Below are 22,180 nucleotides of genomic sequence, written 5' to 3'. Positions count from 1 at the left end.
CCAATATACGTTTTCTTTATTTTTCCTTGTTGGGCAAGAAAGCCTTGCGTCTCAGCATCCATGGATGATGAGCTTTCCTGATTCCAACTATTTGACTGGCTTCTCTCATGACTTTCTAGGTGAATCTCTAGTTCCTTGTCCATTCCGCCTCCATGCCTGATCACTTCGAATTTTTCACTGGGATCTTTATTCTCATAGGCATGATCACCTTCAAAGTAAAAGAGAAATGAAAATGATAGCAAGGTTGGGGGAAATGATCAGATTGTAGGATTTGCATTTTTCCATGCTTACAATGGCATGGTATAGAAATGATAATTTCCATGTTCATGAGCCATACAATCTTTGAAATATCTACAGCATCCGGTTTGTTTATAATTGTCCTTATATAGTCAAACCTTACCCAGAGTCAGTGTTGAGTTCAGGAAGAATCAGGGGAAACATCCAAGGAGGCATTAGGAGAAAACCTAACATTTATTGGAGGCGGGTCAATAACAGGAAAGACCTAGAGTGAGAACTACATCAATTTTGAAACTTGTCCTTTTCTTCCTAAACTGCTATTCCATTTGCTATTTTCTCTGGCCAAAATCAAATGGTTGCAGAAAAAAAAATTCTAGAGCTCTTCTAATAACACTAAACAGCATGTTTGCAATGGAAAAACAGCACCATTTTACCCTTAACCCCAAAGCTCAGGATAGAAATCAAAAAGAAGACAAGTCATTAACCCAACAGCCTGAATAAATGAGAATCCTTCAGAGGACAGACAGGGAAGCATCTGGGCCCAGAAGGATGAAATCAGTGTGATGGAGTTGAGCATCTCCTCAAGCCAAGGAGTGAGTTTCTCACTGATACCTTTAAATAGAAATGGAAAAATTCACCAGATGAGAAATGCATCTGAGCAGAGAGCCAATGACCACTTTCCTTCCTCAGAGCAGGAGAAAGCCAGATCTTTTCCTTCTCCCTCCCAAGAGTTGAGATCCGGCTGGCGATGTTTTAATAAGATATAGCTGACAGCATCTAACTACAAAATGTCTTCCAAACTCTCTGATGGGAAAGAAGCAAATCCTTACCCAGAGAGGCCACGTTCCTATAATTTTCCAGCATGACTTCCCAATGCAGCACTTTTTGGTGAGGATCCAGCTGAGACCACTCCTCCTCAGAGAAAAACACAGCCACGTCCTCGAAGGACACAAGACCCTCCTGAACAAGGAAAAAAAGACCAGAACAGGCCCAGGAGGATTTGCAAGATCTGTCGTATTCTTCACAAATTCCCAAAGCAAAGATATGCACTAAGTTAAATGGCAAAGCTTGGTGGGATTCCAAGGTTTAGGTGAGAAAATGGAAAGAGCCAAAATTTTTGACTGAAGAAGTATTTCTGCCAGGCTTGATCCACTTGATTGCTTCTGCAGGACTTTCAGTTCCATTCAGTGAAAGCAACCCCAATTTCCTTCTGGATCGATCCATCAAGCCATCCATGCACCCATCTTCAAAAGACTCTCAGCGTCTTGGGAGGAGCAACTGGCAGATGGTCTTCAGCAACCCCACCTATCAGTGTCTCCAATCCTTCCTGTGCTTGCAGAAGAAATTGGGGGGCAGGGGGATTCTTTCTAGCATTTCAGCAAGGGGCTTACAATGTCCCCCGAAGGACTAATCGTGCCCATCTCCAACAACTTCATGAAAGTGCTGGGGGAGCACAGCCAGGGATTTGGGTGGGGGGCCATGAATATCCAGAGGCCCACAAGCCAGGTTCTTCCCTTCCTCAGACTGCAAGAAAGGTGCTAGTAGTCTGAGCCGTTGGCTGAATGGGAGACAACAAAGTGGAGGCAATTTTCTGGGAAGGACATTTCTCAACCTTTGCCAAGCTGGATTCTTTGGCCTCCAAATCCAGGTAGAAAAGAGAGGATTAGAAATTACTTTGCGAGGCAAAAGGGGCTTGATTATATGCTCTTTCGGAACAGTTTCTACTTAAAATCTTTTCTATCCGGCCATTTTCATTGGATGTTAATAGCCTGGCTCATGTCTTAATCTGATGTGCTTGTATTTCATATCACTGGTTGGAAACAAGGCTTTTTAAAAAAGACAATGTGCCAATCTGAGTATTTAGTTATTTTTGAGCAGCCTTGCACAATTCCAAGTCAAGGAGTTAAAAAGAGAATGGGTCTCTGTTTAGCGGTTGCTATAACTGTAATAATATTATTCCTATCCCTTGAGCAACTTTAAAAAAAAAATTATTGTAAACTAATAGTAGGAAGAGTAAGTACCAGAATGTTAGTTAAGTACTGGTCTTAAAAAAACATTTTCCGATAAGAATCTTGGGGGAGGAATTACAAACCCTTGTATCCAAACCAAGGGTTTCAGAGGAGGCTAAGCTGACTGAGGGCAACCTGAATCTTCCATTCCCAATTCCATGTTGCTCAAGGACAAGAAAACACCCAAGCCCAAAAAAGGGGGAAAAATGGAAGGACAGAGTGCTGCATTCACCAGCTTGACTTCCTGAAGCAACGGGAGAATACAAATCTAATAGACAAATTTCCTCCTCTTACTGGAGCTGGAGGTTCATCCACTGTTTCAGCTCCACCAGGAAGAGCAGACAACTTTGTTCGAATCTTCCCTGTGAGGGAGACAGAATTTTAAAGTGCAGAATTAATAAAATAGGAGGAGGCATTCTAGAGAAGAGAAGACATAGAGAAGAAGAGACAGCTGGGATCTCTCTGGGGAATGGGAGGGCCTTCGATTACCTCCTGAGCTGTCCTGACTTGGATCTTCCTGAGACATCCTCCTGAAAAACAGCTCCTGAGTGGGACTAGATGGATTCCTCCTTCCCTCAGGATCTCTGATGTCCACAGCAAAGGACTTGAAATAGTAGGCAGGAGAAAAGAAGAAGAAGAAATAACAGACATCCCACAACATGAAGTGTATTATGGTTCTCTGAACACACATTAAAAGCCTCCAGTGTCCATCAGGGAGGCTGGAAAGTGAGAAAGGAATGGCTGTCCCAAATCTATCTTCTAGAATGGATTACTGAAGAATGTTCCTCAAGAATTAATGAAACATCTCCACATATTAGGAATGACAGAAAACTGTCATCGGGAGGGGTTAAGAATTCAAATGCATTGTTTATTCCGTTCAGACCCCTTCTGGGCTCCCAAAATGAAGGTCTCCCACCTGCAACTCGACCTGCTGTTCTGCTCCTCTGCCTGGCTCAGGAGGAAGCCTTCCGCCAGGGCCACTGCCTGGGAGCTGGTCTCTGCTCCGCACTCCCACACCCAGTTAGCCATCTGCAGGGGCAGAAGGGCCAGGAACTGCTCCAGAACAACCAGGTCCAGCATCTGTGCCTTTGTGTGCTTTTATGGTCTCAACCATTGATGAAAAAAGTAGTGGAGATGGCTGCAAAGTCCTCAGGGACCCTCAGCCTCTTGGTATTGGATGCTCCTGAAGTTCTGGGGCTGAACGTCTGAACGGATGGCTTCCTCCTCCAGGATCTTTGGCCCAGTTCTTGCCCAGATCTCCCCATAGCTGCCAGGCTGAACAGCAGAAGGGTCTTCTCCACTTCCCTCACTTGCTAAGGGTTGTGTCTCCATTCTTTCTCTGTCCTGTAACGCAACTCCAAAGGGGTCCGAGGAATGTTGTGGCTCTCCAAATGCCTTTTCATTCATAGGACTGTTGCTCTAGCTGCAGGAATGACCACAGCAGGCCATTCAGCCCTCTTTGTCCAAGGGAGAATTTTGTCTGTACCCAAGGACCCACAAAAGGCTTCGGGTTTGTGTGTCTGAGTTGGAAAAGAAAAGAAATTCCAAGAATTAGAATGTGATGGATTTCACCATTGAACAACACTCATCCCCATGGAAGGCGCCATTTTTCTGAGCTGGTATAGGTGGCATTGAGCAGATCAGAACTGAGGGCCGGGCAGCTGATTGGCATTCCTGAATCTTACTGCAAGAGGATGCTTACTGCTGCAAGAGGATGATAACAAGGGAAAGGTTTGGCTGTTGTGGGTACTTGGCAAGGAGGGTGCTCTGGGGAGGGGAAGATTAGGTTTTGAGATGTTCAAAAACCACAATTGTGAGACCACTGGCTGACCTAGTTGTCACCTAAAAGATAATTAGCATAGTGAAACACCCCCCCCCCCCCAAGGTGGAGATTTTAGAAAACATAGAACATGCTAAGCTCATTATGGGATGGTAGTATGTAACATGGAACCAAGTACGCTTGCCCGACAATGTGACAAAATGCAAGCGATTCAATTTTTCCTGTAGCTACTTCCTCATCCGTGAAATGCAGAACATTTGACAGAAAGCTTCGCTCGAGGCTCCTCTCCTTGGAGAGACGGGACCTCTTTGCCGAAGCGCTTCAACAGAGTGACCAGGAGACTTCCCCTGACTGGCTGCTGTTGCCTGCCGGTAAACGAATCTGCCAGCCTTTGTGGCCAACAATCCTTTGTTTATGTGCTTGTGTGTGTATAGTGTTTGTGTGTGTGTGGTGCAAAATAGGGGACTGACTTCCATCAAGGACTTGGAATGCCCAATAAATGCATCTCGGAGCATTTTCCTTTTCTTTTTCTCAGAAGGAAGGGCTGGCTTTTCAAAAACCCATATCTATACTTCCCTACAAGCGGGATTCACACAACATGCCAAATCCCAAACAGGTTAACAAAACCCCAAAGTCCAGTTCAGATAAAATGCAATGCCAGTGAAATGAGCCTGGCTTGGGATGTTCTAGTTCCCTTTCTTCAGGGTTTGCTTTTAAGAGCCACGTCACACCACAACATGCAGGCGGGTTCAGACAACATGCCCTAAGCCCAAACACGTCCCCCAACCGCAGTGGCCGAGTTCACACAAAGCACAGGGCTTGCAGGAAGGAAGCTGAAGAGGCTGTCCTGGTTCACTCACCCTCCTGACACGTTGAACTGCAGAGGATCCAGCCCTATTTCAGCCTCATCAGCACGTGGTGAGAATGCAGGCACAATCTCGGGCACCTCCTTCCTTGCAAAGCTTTTCTTCTTTCCTGCTGGAGATTTGCAATGCAAACTCTCCCCCTCCCCCACTACCCCAGTGGAGCACATGGTGTTGCCCCTCTCTTTGCAGAGGGAGCCCCCTGGAGGATGCTTTGTGCAATGCAGGACCTCATGCAAAGAGGGGACAAAGGCTGTTATTTCCATGGGGTCAGGAGGAAGGGGGCTGTGGTGTCTCCCCATCAGGAAGCCTTCTCCATCCAGCTGCTTTGGACAACTGTAGAACATCTCCAAGCTTCCATTTTTAGGAGAGGTTCTGGAGAAAGTTGCATCCTCATTTAGAGGGAGCAGGTGAAGCAAAGGAGCAGACACGAAATGGAATTCAGCAGTTTTCTTACTTAAGAGAGCAAAAATAATCCTGTCTTGATTCTGTATCCCATAAAAGAGGTCAGTGGGAAACTCTGACAGGCTTTCAAGATTCTGTTCTTGAGCCCCCCAACAACATCACAGAGCTCCCATTGGCTCTGTGGTGTCCACTTCCTGACCTGGCTCACCTGAAAGGGCTGACGCTCAGTTTCTGGCCGGGATACAGGATGGGAATTGCATCGGTTGCACTTATGGATGACTTATGGAGAGGCCAGGATTGGGGTTGTGCAGTCCTACCAGGTCTCTCAGTGGCCTTCAGTACCCCTGACCGTTGCCTTCTTCTGCAACGTGTCTAAGGGAATGCCCTGCTTTGCGGTAGTTCTCCTCCTTCCTGAGGTCCTGATGGTGGAAGTCTTCCTTCTCCTTCAAGCAAGCGCCTGCGTGTTTATTCCCGTCTTGGAGGTGAACCTCATCACCTTTCTTCTAACAGTATGGTGAGCCAGCCTGGAGCTCGAGACTAACTGGTTTGATGGACCAAGCCCGGGCAACTTCACCCGGCCGGCATCGTACCATTTGTCCGGAGGGTGTCGTCCCGGACTCTGCCCACTTTGACATGGGTACTAAAAGGAGTTTTGGTTTTGAGCCAAACAGTTGCTCAAACCTGAGACTTCAGAGTTGGTAATTGCCCTTTTTTGCGCCTTGTGCCCAGCGAATGTGTGAACATGTTTCCCTCTTTATGTTTCAATCCATGCTGTTGACCAGGGCTCTGGGTCTAAAAATTCAGTTCCAGATGCCCCCAGACTTCCATGAATCTTTCTTGGACAAGGACTGGGAGGTCCTAGAAAGCAAGGGGGGCTGACAAGACCCACGTGCCTCAACGGGTAGCACAAGGTCGTGCACTTGACTCTATCTGGGCAAATACCGGCCTGCTTGTCTTGTTCCTCTGTTAGTCCAGAAGCAGGGAGTGAGGAGGAGGGCCAGGAGTTCACTGGGAAGTCTCCGGGTGTAAAGGATATGCCTTACACCTTGGGGGACATGCGTGTCATCAGTTAGGGAAGATGGGGAATGAGCAGCCCAAGGTCTCCCGACCTCCCCCTGGAAAGGATGCTCCTCGCCTGGGACGGGGGTTATTACCCGTACAGGCAGGGATGAGGAAGAGTTTTGCATGAGATTTGTGTCTGGGATGGGCTCGGATGACCGAAACAGCTGGTAGACCAATTTGGCCTGCAACGGGAACCTTCGACGGCGCCATATTAAAATCTCTGTGATCGAAACTAAGAGCTTCCCATCTGCCCTGTGGTTCTGCTGGGCAGGACTTTCTAATCCCAAGGAACTTCCTTCCTTCCTTCCTTCCTTCCTTCCTTCCTTCCTTCCTTCCTTCCTTCCTTCCTTCCTTCCTTCCTTCCTTCCTCCCTCCCTCCCTCCCTCCCTCCCTCCCTCCCTTCCTTCCTTCCTTCCTTCCTTCCTTCCTTCTTTCCAGGCCCCTCGACCGTTAACTAAGCACCTTTATTTATTAACCCTTTATTCTGCCCCTCATGTTTGGATGTCTTTTGGCTTCAACACCAAGCTCAGACCCATTTTGTGGTGCAACATTTTCCCCAGGAAAACTATCCTTGGAATGGAGACCTTACCTGGTGTCTATGGGGAGATCTTCAGACTCTCAAGGTCTCCAAGCTTAAAAATTCAGGGAGGAAACAGGATTCAGAAATCCCTAATGAAAGCCTAAATGCCTCAATACTAAATATAGATGTATATATACAGTTGTTGTTGTTAGTCGTTAAGTCGTGTCCGACTCTTCGTGACCCCATGAACCATATTGCGCCAGGCCTTCCTGTCCTTCACTGCCTCCCTGAGTTTGCTCAGTTTCATGCTCATTGCTTCAGTGATGCTATCTAACCATCTCATCCTCTGCCGTCCTCTTCTCCTTTTGCCTTCAATCTTTCCCAGCATCAGGGTCTTCTCCAAAGAGATCTCTCTTCGCATTAGGTGACCAAAATATCTGAGCTTGAGGTTCATTATTGATCCTTCCAATGAGCAATCAGGGTTGATTTCCTTTAAGATTGACTGGTTTGACCTCCTAGCAGTCCAGGGGACTCTCAAGAGTCTTCTCCAGCACCACAGTTCAAAGGCATCAATTCTTCGGCGCTCATCCTTCTTTATGGTCCAGCTCTCACAGCCATACATTACTTTTGGAAAAACCATAGCTTTGACTATGTGGATCTTTGTCGGCAAGGTGACGTCTCTGCTTTTTAATATGCTATCTACGCTTGCCATAGCTTTCCTCCCAAGGAGCAAGCTTCTTTTAATTTCATGGCTGCAGTCTCCGTCTGCGGTGATCTTGGAGCCCAAATAAATGAAGTCTGTTACTGCTTCCATTTCTACCCCTTCTATTTGCCAGGAATTGATGGGTCCAGATGCCATGATCTTAGTTTTTTTAATGTTGAGTTTCAAGCCAGCTTTTGCACTCTCCTCTTTCACCCTCATCAAGAGGCTCTTTAGTTGAAAGAGGGTGGAGCTGGTGTCGTGGCGATACGGCGGGCGATCCTGGGCTCCCAGGATCTATGACTATAAAAAACTGGAAGAAGAGCTGCAGAAATTTCCACAAAAAAAAAAGAAAAAAAAGATATTACAGCTAAAATGGACTTAATTAAACATAAAACGGGATCAATGGAAAAGGAAGAAATAGCACAAGAAATCAGAAACATTAAACAGAATTATTTTGAGGCTTATAAACTGAGAATTAAAAGGGTTAATCAACTGATAAATGAAGAGGGACAGACTTGTTCTTGGTACTGAGGGGGAGAAAAAGATTATACAAGATTATAATGGAAAATCGTACTAAGAGAATGCATAAAAAGAAGAAGTAAAACAATATTGAAAGAAACTACTCCAGATGCCTAAAGAAAAAACGAGGGGAATACAACAATGATGGAACTGACAGAAGCTTCAAAAAGCAGAATGTTTGAAAGGACATTTATTATTGCTTTCTCTTATCCAATAACATAGAAAAAGGAATAAACAGCCAGATATTTTGGGATATTGAATGAAAAGGGTGAACTTAAAACTATGCAAGCGTTGGAATAAGGCATAAAACTGAGATATATAGTAAAAAATTGTATTTGATTGTAAATGTTTTAAGAGATTAGACTAAAATTCATACATGGTTGGATATAATAACATATAGATTTTAAATTAGAGACATTTTTGTTGAAACATGTAGTGAAGAATTAAGTATGTTTTGATAGTGGTTAGAACTGTAACTTTTAAGAACTGGAAGAATGAAAAAGTACCTATGCAGGAGGAAGTTATTGAAAATTATGGAATGTGCAGAGATGAGTTAAATTGAGATTTGAAATTAGAGTAAGAAGATAAGTAATTTTATATGACACGGGATTTGTTTTATTAATGATTGGATGAGAAAATATAGTAATGTAATGGATTAGGAAATTTTATAATAGAAATTTGATATTAATTATTATATATACACACATATAATCGATGGATAAAAATGTACTACTAATCCTATTGAAAGTTAAAATTTCTTGTAATAAATGATTCTATAGACTAGCTATGAATGATTAATAATTGTTAATTGATAAGTATACAAGTATATTTTGAATAGATGATATGAGAATTTAAGGTTATGAAAGGGGCACCAACGAGTTGGTAACTGGTTGACACACGGTATAAAATGGAAGATGTTTTTTTATGCTTTTGTATGTTTTTGTTTGTTTATGTATGTTTTGTGTTTGTTGTAAGGAATAAAAATTTTTATTAAAAAAAAAAAAAAAGAGGCTCTTTAGTTCTTCTTCACTTTCTGCCATTAGGGTGGTATCGTCCGCATATCTGAGGTTGTTGATGATTCTCCCTGCAATCTTAATTCCGGCTTGTGATTCTTCCAGCCTGGCATTTCTCATGATGTACTCTGCATATAGGTTAAATAAGCAGGGTGACAGTATACAGCCTTGTCGTACACCTTTCCCTATTTTGAACCAATCAGTTGTTCCATGACCGGTTCTGACTGTTGCTTCTTGGCCCGCATACAGATTTCTCAGGAGACAGGTAAGGTGGTCTGGTACTCCCATCTCTTTAAGAACTTGCCACAGTTTGTTGTGATCCACACAATCAAAGGCTTTTGCATAGTCAATGAAGCAGAAGTAGATATTTTTCTGGAACTTTCGTGCTTTCTCCATGATCCAGCGAATGTTGGCGATTTGATCTCTAGTTCCTCTGCCTCTTCGAAACCCAGCTTGTACATCCGATAGTTCTCGGTTCATGTATTGCTGAAGCCTAGCTTGTAGGATTTTGAGCATAACCTTGCTAGCATCTGAAATGAGTGCAATTGTGCGATAATTTGAGCATTCTTTGGCATTGCCCTTCTTTGGAATTGGAACGTAAACTGACCTTTTCCAATCCCGTGGCCACTGTTGCGTTTTCCAAACTTGCTGGCATATTGAGTGCAGCACTTTAACACCATCATCTTTTAGTATTTTAAATAACTCAGCTGGAATACTGTCATCTCCACTAGCTTTGTTGTTAGCAATGCTTCCTAAGGCCCACTTGACTTCACTCTCTAGGATGTCTGGCTCAAGGTCAGTGACCACACCAGCGTGGACATCAGGGACATTAAGATCTTTCTTGTAGAGTTCTTCTGTGTATTCTTGCCACCTCTTCTTAATCTCTTCTGCTTCTGTTAGGTCCCTGCCTTTTTTGTCCTTTACCATGCCCATCTTTGCACTAAACGTTCCTTTCATATCTCCAATTTTCTTGAAGAGATCTCTAGTCTTCCCCATTCTATTGTTTTCCTCAATTTCTTTGCATTGTTCATTTAAGAAGGCCTTCTTATCTCTCCTGGCTATTCTCTGGAAATCTGCATTCAGTCGCTTATATCTTTCCCTTTCACCCTTGCTTTTCGCATTCCTTCTTTCCACAGCTATTTGTAAAGCCTCATCAGACAGCCATTTTGCTTTCTTGCATTTCTTCTTCTTTGGGATGGTTTTAGTTGCTGCCTCCTGTACAATGTTACGGACCTCCGTCCATAGTTCTTCAGGCACTCTGTCTACCAAATCTAATCCTCTAAATCTATTCATCACCTTCACTGTGTACTCACAAGGAATATGATCTAAGTCATACCTGAGTGGTCTAGTGGTTTTCCCTACATTCTTCAATTTAAGCCTAAATTTTGCAGTAAGAAGCTCATGATCTGAGCCACAGTCAGCTCCTGGTCTTGTTTTTGCTGTCTGTATAGAGCTTCTCCATCTTTGGCTGCAAAGTATACAATCAATCTGGTTTCGGTATTGACCATCTGGTGATGTCCATGTGTAGAGTCGTCTCTTGTGTTGTTGGAAAAGAGTGTTTGCTATGACTAGCTTGTTCTCTTGACAGAACTCTATTAGCCTTTGCCCTGCTTCATTTTGTACTCCAAGGCCAAACTTGCCTGTTATTCCGATTACTCCTTGACTTCCTACTTTAGCATTCCAATCCCCTATGATGAAAAGGACATCTTTTTTTGGTGCTAGTTCTAGAAGGTGTTGTAGGTCTTCATAGAAGCGGTCAACTTCAGCTTCTTCAGCATCAGTGGTTGGGGCATAGACTTGGATGACTGTGATATTGAATGGTTTGCCTCGGATACGCACTGAGATCATTCTGTCGTTTTTGAGGTTGTACCCCATTACTGGCTTTCCCACTCTCTTATTGACTATGAGTACAACTCCATTTCTTCTAAGGGTTTCACATTTTGTCAGAACTCTCTGTCATGACCTGTCCGTCTTGGGTGGCCCTGCACGGTATAGCTCATGGCTTCACTGAGTTACGCAAGCCCCTTCGCCACGACAAGGCAGTGATCCATGAAGGGGATATATACAGTGTGTATGTGTAAATATGAAATATATGAAATATATGTGTATGTAATATATAAAATCTTCTGACATAGCTAATACTCTAGCTGAAAACGTAAGGCTGCTCTTTTCCTTAACTCTTCCCTTCTGATTTATGTCTTCCTCTCTGCTCCTTGTTGCTCCACAAACTCCTATTGAACCAAGCGGGGGGGGAGGAAAACACTCCACTAAGTATAGCGATGGGCAATAATATCTGAATGAAGACTGGAATTCTATACTTGGTGGTGTACATTCCTGACATACCACATATTTAAACTTTTTTAAATTACTTTTGTAGAGACCTCCTCTTGTATTTGATTTCTGTGTATTTCTCTTTTGGAACTGACCTTTTCTCCTTTTCAGTTCTCTTCTTGAGGCATGTGTGCTGCTATACGGTTTGTAAAGCCAATTCACAACGTGAAGCAAAGCCATACATACTTGAGACACTGGGGTGGTGTGGGGGTCGGAGACCTAACCGTGTTCCCGCCCTCCAACAGATCTGGGATTCTGGGCCTTTTCATAGAGCTCTAGGTCAGAGGTGAGGAAATCTCCTCTCCGTGGAAAGGCCCAGGAGAGCTCCAGTGGTCAGGAAGTGGCAACCTTCAGTAGAGGAAGACGGAAGTCTGTGTGGATTGCTTTGAACTCCTGGGAGTGGGTCTCCGTGAAGGCGGAAGGGCTGGGCGAGGTTGCAGAAGAGGGAGCGCAAAGGGGCGAGGTGGTGTTTTGAAAGGCGTCAGAAGATGCACCATGGACGGAAGCAAAGAAAAGCACATTATATGTCGTAAGACGGTTTGTGAGGGGTTAGTGTGTTGGGAGTGGAGAAGATGAAGATGGACGTCTGTTTACTGGCAACTCTGTCTGAGGGGCTGATCTCAAGGTGGGAAGGCAGTTGATCTAAATGCAGAGTTGCAAAAAGCAGCTATCAGCTCTTTGAACGGCCCACTGGAAACGCTACCACGAATTGGCCCAGGAAGAAGTGAAGGAGTGCATGTTCCTCTGTTTCCCTTTTTTTTCTTCCTGGCGCAGGAGAACATCTGCCCAGAAGTGAGGGTAGGGCTAAAGGTCTGAAGGCTCAAATACTATTCTAATGGCAAACATCTTTGCAACACGCTCCAGTATTTTGTAGTTTACACAAGCTATTACAAAATAACTCCAGCTCCGTGGCATATGTTTTATTTGAGAAACATCAGGGGGAAACCCCAGTCCAATGTTTTCCAGGAAAATGTTATGAAAAGTCTCCTGCCCTTCTTAGGGCTTTGGAGCATTATTTCCCTGAAGACAGAAGCCCCGAAGCAATCTTTTCTTTGCAGTTTATCACAGGAGAAGCTGTGGGAGGGTGGGTGGGTGAGGCTTGCTTCCCCCTCTAATGGGCAATTTAATGTTTCTTTTTTGGGATAAAGATCCGCCTTTCAAATGTTTTATTTTGCAAATTTCTTTTCTTCCAGCAGCTAGTTAGGAAAAAGTGATCAGTTTTCTGAGGAAGACCTCGGCAACCTCAGAGGAGCAATAGCTCAGAGAAGGGGGAGGGAGGTCCATTTTTGCCCTATTTCTGAATTGCTGGGCTGCCCCCAGGAGTGCTTTGCATTTCCACTTTGATCAGCAATCTCCTTCTCTGCTTTGCAACAAAAATCCAGCATTGGCCCTCAAGGGGGTCTTCCTGTGTTTTCCCTTTAAACTAAAGGGGTGATGAGGAAATGTTTATTGAGTTTGGGTTTCATCTTTGTCCCTCAATATGGATATTACAGAAAAAAGGGAAACGATGTTTAGGACAATATTTGGTAGAGCCTCCATGGACTGGTATGGTCTATCTGAAAACTACAAGAAAAATGTTTTTTAACAACCTTTGGCTCTGGAGGCCATCCAGATACTCTATCAATTCTTGTGTCAATGTCTGGAGGTTGAGTCACAGCAACTGGACTTCTTTAGTTTTTGTTGAGAGAATAAGAAAAGAAGTCCGGTTGCCCTGACTCAACCTCCAGACAATTCCACCTGGATGCCTGAAAATCCTATGTCAATGTAGATTCCTTCTCTCCAGCTTCTCAAGATCTCATTCTAGGATATTATTAGGAATGAGAAGGTATTAAAGTCTTTAGCAGTTGAAGTATATAATGATCTTTTCATCGAAGTAGAAATGTGATGAGCAATCCATGTTCTGTCTCAGGGCTGCTGGCATTCACCCACATCCGTTCACAGCAGGAGGGCCTGCAATCTGGGGGTGCATTTCTAGAGTTATGCTGACCTCCCAAGATTTGTCTTCCCTGTGGCAGTAAGAATCAGCCTAGCAGCTTCATCTTCCACTGCATGATCAGGGAATTCATCCAAACAAGGCTCAAGGATCCCAGGAAGGTGACCAACTGGACCTGGACTCGGACACTCTCTGGCCTGAGAGGCAAAGCCAATCTTTGGAGATCTCTTGGGATATTGGCACTGGGCTTTCACACGGAAGGCCTCCCAAAGCAGCCAGTCCACCTCCTCTCTGGCCACAAATGGTTGAAGGGGAAGAGACCACTATTGGACCAAGCCATCCTGAAGCTCCATCAACGCTTTGTTGGCCCCCACCTAGTTTTGCCCAATACCAAAACCTCCCCCAGGAGAGAAGCTTCGCACGCTCCATGTGTTGGCGTCAGACCCTGATGCTTTTCTGCTGCTGGTCGTAACTGAGGAAGCTGCAGGAGCAGACCCAAGAATGCCCAGTGACATCAATGTCAATAAAAAATAACTAACTTGGTGCTACTGGGCATAGATGTGCGGGGGGGGGGGATGCGATAGACCCTGGGCACCAAGGAATGCTTCTCCAGCTAGGCCCAGAGAGACCTGAAGGGAGCCTCAGAGCAGGAGAGAGAGTGGCACAACTGATCCTGCGCAAAATCCCCTCCCCTCCTGGGACAAAGAGAACCCCCTGCCCAGAGGAGAGGAAAGGAGGAAAGACAGTTTGAGGCCACAGGAGCAAAAGTGTGGGTGAAGGGAGGCACCAGGCGTTTGAAAGCCGGCAAAGTATTCTGCCCTGCAGGAAAAAAAACTCCTTCACCTCTCCAAATAGAAGAAGACTGCCCTACAAGAGTGGCAAACGATTGTCCTTTGGGATAATGAGTTCTATGAACAGATGGATGGTGTCGCCATGGGAAGCCCCCTGAGCCCAGTCGTAGCAAATTTTTACATGGAATATTTTGAAAAACGGGCTTTAGAAACCGCACCTGTTACCCCAACAGTCTGGTTCTGGTTTGTGTATGACACCTTCGCAATTTGGAGTCAGGATGAAGAAGAACTAGAGGAGTTCCTGAACCACCTAAACAGCATCCACCCCAATATACAATTCACCATGGAAAAAGAAATGGACGGCAAACTTCCATTTCTAGACACGTTGGTCATACACAAACCAGACCTCAAATTAGGACACAAAGTTGACAGAAAACCCACACACACAGACCAGTACCTACACAAAAACTCCAACCACCACCCACGTCAGAAAAGAGGCATTATCAAAACCCTCATGGATCGTGCCAATCGGATCTGCGAAACCCAATTCCTAAACTCTGAACTTAACCACCTTAATTGGGTCCTACAAGCGAATGGCTACTCCAAGAATGAAATAAAAAGAGCCATCAAACCAAGAAAACAACATGCGACTGAAGAAGAAAAACAGCCACCCACCAACAAAGTATTTCTGCCCTACATCAAAGGGGTCACAGACCGCATGAGAAAACTGATGGACAAACACAATTTCCAAACAATCTTCAGACCCACCAGAAAAATACAACAAGTGCTAAAATCAGCAAAAGACAAAAGGGATCCCCTCACCGCCGCAGGAGTATACCGCTTACCATGCAGCTGCGGGCAAGTATACATCGGGACCACAAAACACAGCATCCAGACCAGGATAAAAGAACACGAAAGACACTGCAGACTACAGCAACCAGAAAAATCTGCAGTAGCTGAACATGTTCTCAAGCACACTGGACACAAAATCCTATTTGAAAACACAGAGATACTGGACAACACCAACAGCCACTATACCAGGCTATACCGGGAAGCCATTGAGATTCACAAACACCAGCACAATTTCAATAAAAAAGAGGAGTCTAAAAATCAACAAAACCTGGCTACCAATCCTGAAAAATACAGCCTGCAAAAGGTCAATGAACTCAGCTCAATCACCAGGATGTGTGAACAGTTCACACAATGAACATACTAATCACCCCTAGCTTGTTAACAACTCAATAGAAGAAAAAACCCTGCCTAATCTCCAGGAAGATACACACATATTCTGACACCAAAACAAGCAGCCACTCATTAACCCAACCTCCCCCCCCCTTCAGATCTCTATAAATACCCACAAAAGGGTCACATCATCCTGGGCACAGAGAGAACTGCTCCTGTCTGTGCTCCTGCTCTCTGAAGATGCCAGTCACAGATGCTGGCGAAACGTTAGGAAACAAAACTTCCAGAACACGGCCACACAGCCCGGAAGACCCACACCAGCCTTCGTATGCCGGCCATGAAAGCCTTCGACAGTACAGATTGTCCTTTTGTTCAGTGGACTTCATTAGGAACTCAGAAGGAGGATTGCGGTCACCTCAGGAGGAATCTTCCAAGCTCTTGAGTTGGGCTGTGAATCTGTTTCAAGCAAGGATGCCTGCACTGAGTGGAAACGCCTGCGTCTTCCTGGTTGGGTCTCCACATCTGTGCCTCATCACTATCAAGGGACATTCCCTGTCTACACAAAGCCACTGAATGACTCTAAAGTTGGTGACTATTTTGACATAGAGAGAGAGCGGGTGCAAACTCAGCAATCTCTAATGATCAAACACAACTCTAAATAGGCTTTTATTGTTGATAGGCCATGTGTCTACGGTAGATACAATGGGCAGATAAAACCCCTCAAGTGAAACTCGGGGCATCCTGCGGAAGGCTGGATGCGCAGATGGCAAGAGAGAGCTCTCAGGGAAGGATGGCCCTGCATTCAACCGCCTAATCCACTTTCTTCCTCCCTCCCGAAGGCAGGACTTGATCTTTCTACCACCTTTCGAGCTGAACGGTGCAAGCAAAGGACCAGCTCTTCCAAGCCTCTCCCCAAAAGGAGAGACGTGTACTCCTTGTTTTACATCCTGACCTGACTCAGCTAACCACTCATCCTCCTTCACCACTTCAGTATCTGGACCTCTGCCGCGTACATTTCACCTTGTGCCAAGAGGGACAGTGGTAGAAGTTTATAAGTGGACTTCAGGGGGGTTCAGGGTCCCTCTGTCTTGAAAGCAGGCACCCAATGATCATTGCAATAAACACTTCTTCTCCTCAGCGTTGAGAACTTTCATTTTTTATATTGATGAATAGTTTGGCTTCAGGCTTTCCTATTTAGAGAGGGGGGGAATCATGTTTATTAAAAAGTGGTTATCCATTTAGCCTTTGACCTGAAACAAACCAGGACTTCTTTTAAGAAATGATCAAGTGGGATCTGGGAGAACTAAGCACAGATCAGACCACATTCCACTGGCAGAAGATTTGATTGATCTGCAGAAAAACAGAAAAAGATCACACACACACACACACACACCCCTGCGCTATCTTGTGATGTGGAATAAGTTCTTAATAAAGGTAACAGGCACTGTGATTTCTATGACCTTCACCATATGTGGATGTCCCAAAGGATCTGTATGAAGGGTCTCGGTTCCCTATGCAGCCCCCAAACTAAAGGTGAAGGTCATTGGTCTTTTTCATCTACTTCTTCTGTCTGTGAAGGCTAAACAGGGATGTCCACTTTCCACTTTGATTTTTGATACTTCTTTAGATCCAATTGCTAAGGTTATTATTAGCCATGGATTCTGACCTAACTTATTAGTCCATCAATCAGTATTATATCCTGACGATATAAAGAGGTTTTATTGGAGATTGATTTGGGAGAGTTTCTGCCTCTCGCTTTTGGATAAATTAAACACTTTCAATGGGAAGATAAATGACTTGATATGATGCATGCAATTCCTAGACACAGGTACATTCAATATATATTTATTTATACATTATAAATTAAATATTTATCAATGTATTGTTCCATATGGTTGTCTAGAGTTCTCCATTCTGAAGACATTTTTGAAAAAGATGCACTTGTCAGTTAAGGATGGGGGCTTCGGTTTCCTAAATCTTGAATTCTACCATTCTGCATAGCAATATATACACTTGATTTGATTTGATTTGATTTGTTACTAGCCCAGCATTTTAACCACAAGACCAAACTGCCTGTCATAACTATATCTATATCTGTATTAAAGTTTTGGTCTCTTCTTTCTTTTTTCTTTTATTATTGCTTCGTTCTGTCTCTCTCTCTCTCTCTCTGTCCCTTTTCTGTTACATAAAGAAAGTCAAAATATTTGTTTCAGTGTTACTCCACTTTTATCAAGACATAGAATTAAAAGAACTTCATGGCCAGTTTGGTTGTTTGTTTGTTTAGGAGTTTCAATTCTTAAATACTATTATTTGGTCTTACTGAGGAAACAGCTGGCTAAAGTAACTTTTCTGTTCTATTCTAGTATCAGATGTTTTTGGTATCCACATCAGCCCTGAGTGGGTGAAACGTGGGGAGGAAGATGCAGCCCAGCCACCTAGCCCTGGAGGCCAAGATGGAGAAAACCTGCACAGACACCAAGGGCTTCCCCTGTGGTAGCCCTCTGAGGTAGTCCAGAGAAGAAGCGCTACCAGGAGTATCAGCACAATCTCTATTGTAAGGTTACCTTAAACAGACTCTTGCAAGACTGAAAGTATTTCTCCCCTCTTCTCTTTAAGTCTCCCTAAAAGCAGGGAAGGTCCCCTCTGAAATGGTTCCCACGCTTTCCCCCACCGGCGGACTGAGCTGCCTCTTCTCAGACCATTGCCTAGGCTGTGGGTCTTCCCCCTGTCTCCCACTCAGGGGGCTCCATCTTCAGGTCTCATAAGAAGCAGGAAATCATGGCCTCCATGACAGCCAGGAGTTTGTCTCAGGTAAACTCAGGCTGGACACATGGAGGCCGTCCTAATGAGACCTCTGCTTTGTCTCAGACTGTCCAGATGTAGCATGATCTGGAGCATGTTGCTCTGGCCAGATCACACCCTGATCCAGTTGCAAGTGAGCACTCTGTAAGTACAGAGCACCCTGGAGAAATGGGGTTGTTGGGATCCTTTTCGTTCTGGGTTTAGGTCTGGCTTTGGACTAGGTAGCTTTGATCTCTCTCACTGTCCCTTTTAGTTCTCCTTGTAGCTTTTTGATCCCATCAACCACGGTATCTTAGCAGACCTCCCACAGTGGCTGGGGACAGGAGGCATTGTTTCACCGGGGTGGCTTCTCCTCCTCCTCCTCCTCCTCCTCTTCTTTGATAGGGGATAAGAGGTCACCCCAGTGGAGCCTGATTTTCACAGTGCTCGTGGGTTGGTCCTGGTTCACCTGTTTTTTAAGATCTACATGAATCCACTGGAAAGCTCTCCAAGTGACTACCCTTTTGTGGTGTCTGGGGGCTGTGGGGGTCTGGATGGGGAACAACAGGATTCAGCTGAACTCAGGTAAGGTGGAGTGGCTGTGGGTTGCAGGCTCCTCTGTATCCGGAAGTTTACCATCTTTCATTCTGGATGGGGTGGCGCAACCCCAGACAGACCCAGCGAGTAATCTGTGGGTCCTCCTCAACTTATGACTTCTCTTGAAGAGCAGGTGGCAGTCGTGGTCAGGAGGGCTTTTGCTCAATTACATGTTGTGTGCCAATCACAATCTTTCCTGGATCAGGAGTCCCTCCAGTCAGTCACTCATGCCCTAGACACCTCCTGTATAGATCATTGCAATGCACTCTACATGGACTACCCTTGAAAAGTACCCAGAAGCTACAGTTGGTTCAAAATGCAGCCGTGTAGGCAATTTTGGGTGCCCCAAAGATAGCTGTGATGGGATGGACTTATGAAGGCCATACTCAGGGAGATAAGCATGTTCTTACCCCACAACAGGAGCGTGGGAAGTTCAAGAAGATGAGGCTGGGAGGGCGGAGCTGGCGTCGCGGCGATACGGCGGGCGATCCTGGGCTCCCAGGATCGCAGCCGATATCTCCCCCCCCCGGACGGTCCCGATGGACCTAAGCCGTCCCGTAGAGATGGCGATCGCAAAGGGCGCGTCCTGTGGATCTCAGGGACACCGCAAGTCCCAGATTGATCCCAGGAGAAGCTCTTGAAGCCGGCGGAGGAGAGGCAGCCATTTAATGACTGCGAAAGCCGGGACAGCTCCAAAGGAAGAAGAAAGAGAGGGGTGTCAACCGGGTGAGATGGACCTTTACTATTCAACTATTCTTAGAGAACACCTTAAGTAACTTAAAGAGATTTTTAAAAGTGAAGAAAAGTGGATTAAGCGGCGAGATTGAGCCTTATAAAAAAAAGGGGGAAAAAATCTCTTTTTTTTAACTTTCCCTTTTTAGTGGAATTGGCAAGATGTTTTTCTTTTAAAAAATATATATTTTTAACTGGACTGGCTTTTTCTTTTCAATACTCAATAATCTTTTATCTCAAGCTTCTTTTTTGATTAAGATTTTTCTATTGTTATAAGAAACCTATATTTTTTGATTTGGAAATGGGGAAAGTGGAGTTAAGAGAAAGTAAATGAAAGAAAGTTGCACTGCCATCTAGAGGCTCGATATAGTGTCTTTTTTTTCATTGTGACGTATGCTCAAGGACCTTGGGCTTTCTAAAAAAGATAGTGGGATGTGCATGTTTATATAGGTGCCATCCGAATAACTATAAACAAGAAAGCGGAGTTGAAAGCGACTTTGAAAATATTCAAGATGGAAAGTTTGAGTTAGTCACAAGAGCCTTGTTTAGTGGCAGTAGCTCTTCTTTCTGGTAGAAGCTTTGCTTTGCTCTCTCTATTTCCTCTAATCCAGTTGGATTTTTAAAGAGACCTAGCCTTTCCCCTCCTCTTCTTTTTTTTTCTTTTGCTCTTTTTTTTTCTCTTTCTCTTGGCAAGAACAAAGATAAAGAATCCTTTGACTTAATGAAGGTCTATACAAGATAATAGACTATACGAGAAACACAATGCAGAAAAAGATTTTTAAACTATCGAGGATGACTATAAAAAACTGGAAGAAGAGCTGCAGAAATTCCCGCAAAAAAAAAAAAAAAAGATATCAAAGTTAAAATGGACTTAATTAAACATAAAACGGGATCAATGGAAAAGGAAGAAATAGCACAAGAAATCAGAAACACTAAATAGAATTATTTTGAGGCTTATAATCAAAAGGGTTAATCAATTGATAAATGAAGAGGGACAGACTTGTTCTTGGTACTGAGGGGGAGAAAAGGATTATACAAGATTATAATGGAAAATCGTACTAAGAGAATACATAAAAAGAAGAAGTAAAACAATATTGAAAGAAACTACTCCAGATGCCTAAAGAAAAAACGAGGGGAATACAACAATGATGGAACTGACAGAAGCTTCAAAAAGCAGAATGCTTGAAAGGACATTTATTATTGCTTTCTCTTATCCAATAACATAGAAAAAGGAATAAACAGCCAGATATTTTGGGATATTGAATGAAAAGGGTGAACTTAAAACTATGCAAGCGTTTGAATAAGGTATAAAACTGAGATATATAGTAAAGAATTGTATTTGATTGTAAATGTTTTAAGAGATTAGACTAAAATTCATACATGGTTGGATATAGTAACATATAGATTTTAAACTAGAGATATTTTTGTTGAAACATGTAGTGAAGAATTAAGTATGTTTTGATAGTGGTTAGAACTGTAACTTTTAAGAATTGGAAGAATGAAAAAGTACCTATGCAGGAGGAAGTTATTGAAAATTATGGAATGTGCAGAGATGAGTTAAATTGAGATTTGAAATTAGAGTAAGAAGATAAGTAATTTTATATGACACGGGATTTGTTTTATTAATGATTGGATGAGAAAATATAGTAATGTAATGGATTAGGAAATTTTATAATAGAAATTTGATATTAATTATTATATATACACACATATAATCGATGGATAAAAATGTATTACTAATCCTATTGAAAGCTAAAATTTCTTGTAATAAATGATTTTATAGACTAGCTATAAATGATTAATAATTGATAATTGATAAGTATACAAGTATATTTTGAATAGATGATATGAGAATTTATATAAATGAGTGAAGATTATGAAAGGGGCACCAACGAGTTGGTAACTGGTTGACACACGGTATAAAATGGAAGATGTTTTTTTTTTATGCCTTTGTATGTTTTTGTTTATGTATGTTTTGTGTTTGTTGTAAAGAATAAAAAAATTTATTAAAAAAAAAAAAAAGATGAGGCTGGCACCTCCCGAAGGAATTCACAGCATTGTGGCTGGCTGACTTGGGAACCTGGGTTCAGGCTGGTGAGATTCTGTCTTGAGGTGGAAGCTAATAGACACAACAGAACTGTATTTGCATTGTCTCGTGGAGTTCTCTGGGCTAAACCTGACAATAGAACAAGTCACACCTGCATTGGGTCCCAGTTTGCTTCTGGGTCCAATTCAAGGTGTTGCCTCTCCTGCAGCAAACTCTTTACTCCCCCATTCCCTCCACCTCTCTTTCTGCCCCCCCTTGACTCTCCTGCAAACCCTTTTCTTCACTTCCTTCTCCCATTCTTTGCTCCTGCAAAACAGGATCAGCTCCAAGACATTGCATGACCCAAGAGTGACCAGGTTCCACTGCCAAAAATAGCCCTCTTGACACTATCGTACAGAAACAATAGGAGGGCCATCTCCTGTCTGCTTAAGGATTTACTGTACTGGATAAGAAGACAGACAAATGAAATTTCCTAGTTGGACCTCTACCAATTTGCCAAAGTAAGATTCCTCTCTTTCATTTCCCAGGACTTCCTTTAGCTGTCTGGGGAGACCCCACTTTGGAGACTGAAGAGATGCTAAGAGGTGGACACCTTCTAAGAGCACCCTTTCAAGTTGTGCAGCCTGGGAATAACTCCATGCTTGTAATATTGGCTTAACTCATTGAAACCACTTA

General features: G+C 43.7%; 1 protein-coding gene and 1 pseudogene across 1 annotated transcript in view; both read right to left on the bottom strand.

Annotated features, from left to right (window-relative positions):
- Positions 1-22,180, bottom strand: part of LOC148214039 (uncharacterized) — a 136,595-nt gene that overhangs the window by 60,077 nt on the left and 54,338 nt on the right.
- LOC148214041 (zinc finger protein 397-like) lies at positions 1,776-3,578 on the bottom strand (annotated as a pseudogene).

The sequence above is a fragment of the Python bivittatus genome, unplaced genomic scaffold (assembly GCF_059951505.1).
Source record: "Python bivittatus isolate LINGU-HERP-01145 unplaced genomic scaffold, Pbiv_v1 ctg000820_np1212, whole genome shotgun sequence".
NCBI lineage: Eukaryota > Metazoa > Chordata > Lepidosauria > Squamata > Pythonidae > Python > Python bivittatus.
The sequence above is the reverse complement of the archived record's forward strand: the minus strand, read 5'-3'. Positions and strand labels throughout refer to the sequence as shown.